Source organism: Oryctolagus cuniculus, chromosome 6, assembly GCF_051225735.1.
Source record: "Oryctolagus cuniculus isolate XC-2025 breed Fujian yellow rabbit chromosome 6, ASM5122573v1, whole genome shotgun sequence".
Lineage (NCBI taxonomy): Eukaryota > Metazoa > Chordata > Mammalia > Lagomorpha > Leporidae > Oryctolagus > Oryctolagus cuniculus.
The window spans coordinates 68,108,058-68,115,413 of NC_142872.1; positions in this window are offsets into that span (position 1 = coordinate 68,108,058).

Genomic DNA, 7,356 nt, shown 5'->3' on the forward strand with positions numbered 1-7,356 from the left:
CCTTAAGGCAGACCACACAGTGAGGTGGCAGCGTGCATTCAGTCAGCACGGGTCAACCCAGTGGCCCACGTGGAGTGTTACCTGCCGTGAGGCTGCGGGGTTGGGGGGATCTGTGGGAAACCATGAACACCCCTCAGTACCATTTGCTGCTCAACTACCAGTCTGGTGTCAAGAAAGACACCTGCCTGTGGCCCAGAGTTCCTTCTGTATTTCACTTAAGAGGAACAGGAGGTGCACACCAGCTTCCCACACCCCCAGGCTCCAGCTGTCCAGAACCGCCCGAGGTCTCCACCTTGAGCCTGTCCTGCCAGAACGCAGCCAAAGCCCGGGGCTGTCCATGGTATCTGTTTTCTGTTTGTCGCATCCTTCACTAGCTCCTTACCTTCCATGAAAGCAGCCTGTGGGACAGGCAGGGGCTGTGCTGTGGATGCAAGTTGCTCCTAAAGGTTCATCTGCTAGAAGCTTGGTCCCAGTGTGGCCGTACTGAGAACGGCATCCTGTAAGAGGGAGCCTAGTGAGAGATGGTCAGGTCATAGGGGCACCCTAGTAAGTGGATTGGTGCCTTTATGGAGAGACTGGGTGGGTTCACTAAGACTGGATTCGGGCTCATGGGTCCATTAGAGTGGATTGTTGGCGAGTGGCTCAGCCTCCCCTCTGTCTGTCCCACACGGGCTCCTGCCACACACTCCCGCCTCTGCTTTGTGTGTCTCCACCACAGTGGCACAGCGCAGCGCCCTCGCCACAAGCCAAGAAGATGCCAGCACCTTGCCCTGGGAGCTCTGCTGCTGTGAGCTACAGAAATTGAGTGAGATCCAGGCTGTCCTGCAGGCTGCACGCCCTCCATCATGTCCTGAAACCTGGAATATTTATCTAAAGCTTTCATAGATGCACCCCGATCCTTTGGGTAGAGTGCATTTCAGTGAGACCATGTGTCCTTCATAGGAATCCATGCCGAGACAGTTCACATCTCTTTGACCCGCTGTTGGGGATGTTAAGTTGGCTTCTGGGTCCGGTGGTGACGATCCATTGGCCCTTCAAACAGTTGGGGTCTCTCCTTGGGAGGAGCTCACTCCAGGGAAGGGGCCCGTCTGCACACCCCATGCTTCTCATCTCCACCTCGGCCTTGTGGTGAGCCAGGAGGATGTCAGGAGGGCTCCTGGAACAGTGACCCCCTTCTGCAGCTCCCCTGCCAATGGCATTTGCCAGTGTTGTGCTGTCAGGTGTCCCTGGCATCCGTGGGGTTGTCTGGGGGTCCCGATGTGAGCTCTACCTGAGAAGCAGCCCCCACGCCACATCCTTTCCCCTAGGAACCGTGTTGAAAGTAGGGTGCAGGGCTAATAGCACCCTCAAGTGGTATCATGGGAAAGCTTCTTTTGGGGGCTTTTCCTTATTTCCCTTCTCCTTTGACATATACATTGCCCTAACTGTGGTCAGCTGAGCTCCTCAGCACTGACCTCCTGTCCTGTCTGCTCACCTCACTGGATTCTGAAATAACCCGGGGCTGACAGAAGAAATGCAAGATAGTGCAGAGAAAACCCTTCCCCTGTGTATCCTTCACCCAGGTCCCCTGGGGTTAACCAGTTCACCCCCACATGCCTGTCCTGTGCCCTCATGGCGCGCACCTGTGCCCCTGCACGCACAGACACCGGCGTGCAGTCAGGAGCTCCCCCTGCCGGCTTATTGATTTATTTACTTATTTGTATGGGCATCCAGATTTTTCAATGTGAACTCATGAATCCACGAAGTAGATACAGATGTTTCTCTAGACAGACATAAACGAGCACCTGTTTGTCTTTCGGATGCAGATATTCAGTCCTGAAGCTAAACGTGTCCACGTGGACTTCAGGGAGAAGAGCCGAGGCAGTTCACAAAGAATCTCAGGGGGGCGCTAGTGAGCCTGGGCACGCACACTCCTGGCTGCAGACCAGGAGGCTGAGCTGCAGGATCAGGCAGCTGTGCACAGGGCCTGGCCTCACAGGCCCGAGGGACGGCACATGGGCTGAGGACTTGCCCGGGAGAGGCGGGGGGGGGCTGGAGAGACAGACGCTATCTATCTATCTATCTATCTATCTATCTATCTATCTATCTATCATCTATCTATCTATTTTACCTGACTAACAAACTGATAAGATTGACAGAAAAAGTTAAAATTAACTACTTGAACCAGACACAGGAAGTTCAGTCAGGAAGGGGGGAGAAAAAGGAAATATGGTAAATTGAAAAACTGCAAAAAAAAATATGCATAAGTAAGTACTATATGCTAATTAGAACAAATGTAAATGACCAGAACATACTAAACAAGAAAAAGACTTAAAGATCCTAAGCAAATATAAAAGCTAGCAATATGTCAGAGGACAAATATGTACCCATTTTAAACAGGAGTTAAAAGTCAGATGCTTGGCCTAGCTAGGGTTCAATTCCAGGCCCTGGCTCCTGACTCCAGGTTCTTGCTAATGTGGACCCTGGGAGGCAGCATGGCTCAGGCAGGAGGTCCCTGCCTCCCACACTAGGGACCCAGACTGAGTTCCTGGCTCCTGGCTTTCCACCCCCAGCCATTGCAGGGATTTGAAGTGAACCAGAGGATGAGCGCTCGCTCGCTCGCTCGCTCTCCTTCTCAAATAAATTTAGGGAAAAATGTCAAAAAAAATGAGTTTAGCACTTGCCATCATTTGTCTGTGATGTGGCTCCCAATTCATGCAGACTTTCTTTTTTATCTTATTTTTAAAGGTTTATTTATTTATTGAAAGACAAAATTACAGAGAGGCAGAGGCAGAGGCAGAAAGAGAAGTCTTCTATCCGCTCATTCACTCCTCAAATGGCTGCAACAGCTGGAGCTGGGCCAATCTGAAACCAGGAGCCAGGAGCTTCTTCTGGGTCCCCTACACAGGTACAGGGACCTAAAGACATGGGCCATCTTCCACTGCTTTCCCAGGCCATAGCAAAGAGCTGGATTGGAAGTAGAGCAGCCGGGACATGAACCAGCGCACATATGGGATGCCGGTGTTGCAGGCTATGGCTTTACCCACTACACCACAGCGCCGGCCCCTCATACAGATGTTTAAGCCTCAGTCCCCTGCAATGGTGCTGAGAGGGTAAAAACTAATTCCATTTAGTGTCTGGAGATGGGGCCTTGGGGAAGAGACTGGGCTGCAGTGGGTCGCTGGGTGGAAGTCTGTGGTGGAGCCATAATGGTTTTATGGGGAGAGACCACATGGATGGGGTGCTCCTCATGGTACCCCATGTGCTTGTTCTGCATCCGCCACTCTGATCAGATGCCAGACCAGTGGGGCTGCCCGGTCGTGGACTGTAAAGCTCCAAAACCTTGAGCCAACATAAACCTGCTCCTTCCTAAGTAGCTTTGCTCAGGTAGCTTAGCTGCAGTAACAGAAGCCTCCTAATACAGCGTCAACCCCAGAGATTGACAAAGGAGCAACAGAGCAAACCCAAAGAAACAAAAGAAGGACCATAGAAATAATAGGGATCATGAAATTAGAAAACCAAAATGAGAGCGAAAATTAGCAAAACCAAAAGGCTAGTTAGACAAACCTCTGACAATTATGATTAAGGAAATAAAAGGGGGGCGGCTGGCATTGTGTAGTGGGTAGAGCTGCCACCTGTGATGATGGCATCCCATATATGCGCCAGTTCGAGTCCCATCTGCTCCACTTCTGATCCAGCTCCCTGCTAATGACCTGGGAAAAGCAGTGGAAGATGGCCCAAGTGTTTGGGCCTCTGCCACCCACATGGGAGATCCATATGGAGTTCCAGGCTCCAGGCTATAGCCTGGCCCAGCCCTGGCCATTGCAGCCATCTGGGAAGTGAACTATGGGATGGAGGATCTCCCCTACTACCCTTACTTGCCCTGCCCCTCCTCTCTCTGTAACTGACTTTCAGATAAATAAATAAATCTTGAGGCTGGCACTGTGGTGCAACAGGTTAACACCCTGGCCTGAAGCGCTGTCATCCCATACGGGCGCTGGTTCGAGACCTGGCTTCTCCACTTCTGATCCAGCTCTCTGCTATGGCCTGGGAAAGCAATGGAATATGGCTCAAGTCCTTGGCCCCTGCACCCGTGTGGGACACCAGGAGGAAGCTCCTGGCTCCTGGCTTTGGATAGGCACAGCTCCGGCCGTTGTGGCCAATTGGAGAGTGAACCCGTGGATGGAAGACCTCTCTCTCTCTCTCTGCTCTCCTCTTTCTGTGTAACTCTGACTTTCAAATAAGTAAATAAACACATCTTTAAACAATAAAAATAAATAAATCTTTTAAAAAGACTACAAGTCACATGCCAAGTGGAAGAGGGAGATGATGCACAAAAGGTTAACAGTGTTCCAACAAGTAGGAGAACCTCATGAAGCAGGGAGAGCTCTGTGCAAACGTCAAATGCCAGCCGAGAGTAGCCAAGCACCTCTCCCGGAGGAGGTGATTTCACCTCGGCAGTTCGGAGAGGCCAGTGTCACCGTCGCCATCTCCAACGGGGGAAACAGGAGTAGGAAAAGAGCGTGTTTCCACAGCCAGGGAGAGCAGAGCTGGGGTCCGAGGCCAGCTGAGCCAACACCAGTGCTGGAGCCACTGTGTGTTCTGGGTGGTCTCTGGGAGGCTTGAGTGGGCCTGGGACCACCCAAGAAAGTGGGGGCGTAATCAAGGTCCCTTCCCACTGTCCCACCCGCCCCCCGCAGGTACTGTCGGGAGAGTCGGGGCGACAGGTCAATTTTTACTAAACTTTCTCCAAGCAGATAAACCCTCTCTTCCTGAAGCTTTTAAATGCCCAACGCAGTGTTTGCAGCGAATACAATCCTGATCCCAAAACAAGAAGTGCGGCGGGGGGGGGGGGGGGGGGGGGGGTGTTCCTGGATGCTAACCGAACCCAGGAGGGCCGGTTTTCCTCCATAACACAAGGGTGACTGCACTCGCCTGTTTCTGTTTTTTAAAAAGAGACTCAACAGAAGCTTCCTCTTGGGGCAGTGGCAGAGCAGGTCACGGGAAGATCGGGACAAGGCAGCGGCTGTCAAAGGACCTTAGCCGCCTCCCCATGGGGGCCACAGAGAAGGTGTGCCCACGTGTGCTCCTCCCTGAGCTGTCCACGGTGCTGCAGAGGGCAAAGCCCAAAAGGAGCAGAAGAGGCCGTTGGGGGTCTGCGTGCACACACGTGTACGTCTATACACCGGGGAGCTCCAAAAAGTTAACAGAAAATGCAATTGAAAGGCACGCATGAACTTTTTGGAAAGCTCTTTGTGCGCGTGCGCATGTGTACCAATTGGCAAGCGGGGCGGAGCTCTGGCAGGGCCACTCCTAGAAAGGCCAGTCCCCCACGGCCAGCGGTGGCCCGCAGTCCGGCTGGGGGCACAGGGCGCTGCTCCGCAGGGCACACACCCAAAGGGAGCCTTCTGCAGGGCCAAGTCTGCGACTCTTCCGTGGGGCAATGGCGCTTCCCCGGCTCTCCAGACCTCCGCCCTCCCCTCCCCGCCACCCCGTCCGGGTCACTCACCCTCAGCCAACGCCCCCAGTACCTCTGTTCCAGGTTCCAGGCTGCAGGCGGCTGTAAAAATGGTGCTGGGCCCCTGCCTGCAGGGGGTCTTAACCTCCAGGCTGAAGTCACGCAAGCAGCCCAGCCTGAGTGGGCAGAGCCTAACGACCACATAAATCCGGGCTGGCCTCGCCTGGGAACCAGAGCTGAACAGGGGAGCCCAGGGCTGGAAGGCAGAGGGCAGTGGCTGAGCTGACCGCCACAGACAAGGAGGACTCCATGGTAAAGGGTCCTGCGCCTATTGACTCTCACCCAGAAACCACTCTCCCTGTCTCTAACGCCACTGCAATGCAGTCCCCGTGCTTAGGGACAGTGGCCAACGGTCTTAAGAGCCCTCCCGGCTTCGCGTCTGTCCTGCTGCCACCCATTTTTCACCCCGCGTGGAACGCGCCTGCAGGGAAGCCCCTCAGGCGTGTCTGTGCCCCACAGAGGGCCACCACGGTCTCCGTCAGCCCCAGGGTGTTCTCAGGTGTGGGCTCCCTGCTGCCACCCGCTCACACACAACTTCGCTTCATTATCCAGGCTGCCAGCCCTCACATCTGGGTCCCTGGGGTGTCCTGAGATCCTCTTCTGTGCTTTTCCCTCAGGTCAATTCGAAACATGCTGAGTTCAGGTCGGTAGTGATGATGAGGGCAGTGGCCAAGGCTAGCGGGAACCGTGGATTCCACTCCCACCTTTTTATGCTTTCCCTTGAGCTTCTCTTTACAGATTTCCATTCTTATTTGTCAGGTTTATTTTCATTTTTCCAGGTTTCTTTCTGGCTTTATTTCCATGAGAGGAATCACGCCACAGTAGGCATGGTGAGAGTAATCATGACCCAAGATTTTTCTCTAAGGTAGTAGGTGAAGCCTCTGTCTCTGGCACTGGCATCCCATGTGGGCACTGGTTCAAGTCCCAGCTGCTCCACTTCTTATCCAGCTCCCTGCTAATGCTCCTAGCAAGCACTGCCCCAAGTGCTTGGGCCCCTGCACCCATGTGGGAGATCCAGAAGAAGCTCCTGACTCCTGGCTTCCTGTGGCCATTTGGGGAGTGAACCAGCAGTTGGAAGACTCTCTCTCTCTCTCTCTCTCTCTCTCTCTCTCTCTCTCTTTCTCCTTCCTTCCCTCCCTCCCTCCCTCCCTCTCTTTGTCTGTAACCCTGTCTCTCAAATAAATAAATACATCTTAAAATAAAAGAAAGAAAGAAATATTTCGATCCACATGCAATGACAGCTGCCTGCTTAGTGCCAGCCCATTTAAAACCACGCTGGGTCAAATGCCTGCCAAAAAGGAGGTAAATACAAGACCGGACCAATCTCCCTGGTCTGCTTGGGTAGAAGACAAGTCGGGCCACTGGATTCTCCTACACAGACGCCAGCAAGAAGGAAGGCATCCCCTGGGGAGAGGACGCTCTGATGCAGCATTCCTGTATATAAATGCTGTCTTACACTCATTGAAAGGCATTTTATTGTTCTTTACATATATCAAGTAAGGAGTGTTGAACACTTCTCCCATTGCATAGATGATCTACAAGGTCAGATACCTTGGAAGTCAGCATGACAAGATAGAGTAACACGTTAAACTTCACCTTTGAATTTTTTACCATCTTAGACTAAGTTATCAATCAGGATTGTCTATAAACAGCTATTTGGAAACACTTGCCATTGGAGAACTACTGTATGCAATGATGTTTTGCCAATTTCTTGGAAGGACTAACATAAAGGAGATACACTATCAGTAGAATTTTTTGATTATGTGATCACAAGACTTGAGATAATTAAAAAGAAAATTACACATCAAAAAACTTTGAAGTGCAAGAAACATACAGAAGATTGGACAAGTTGTCAGTGC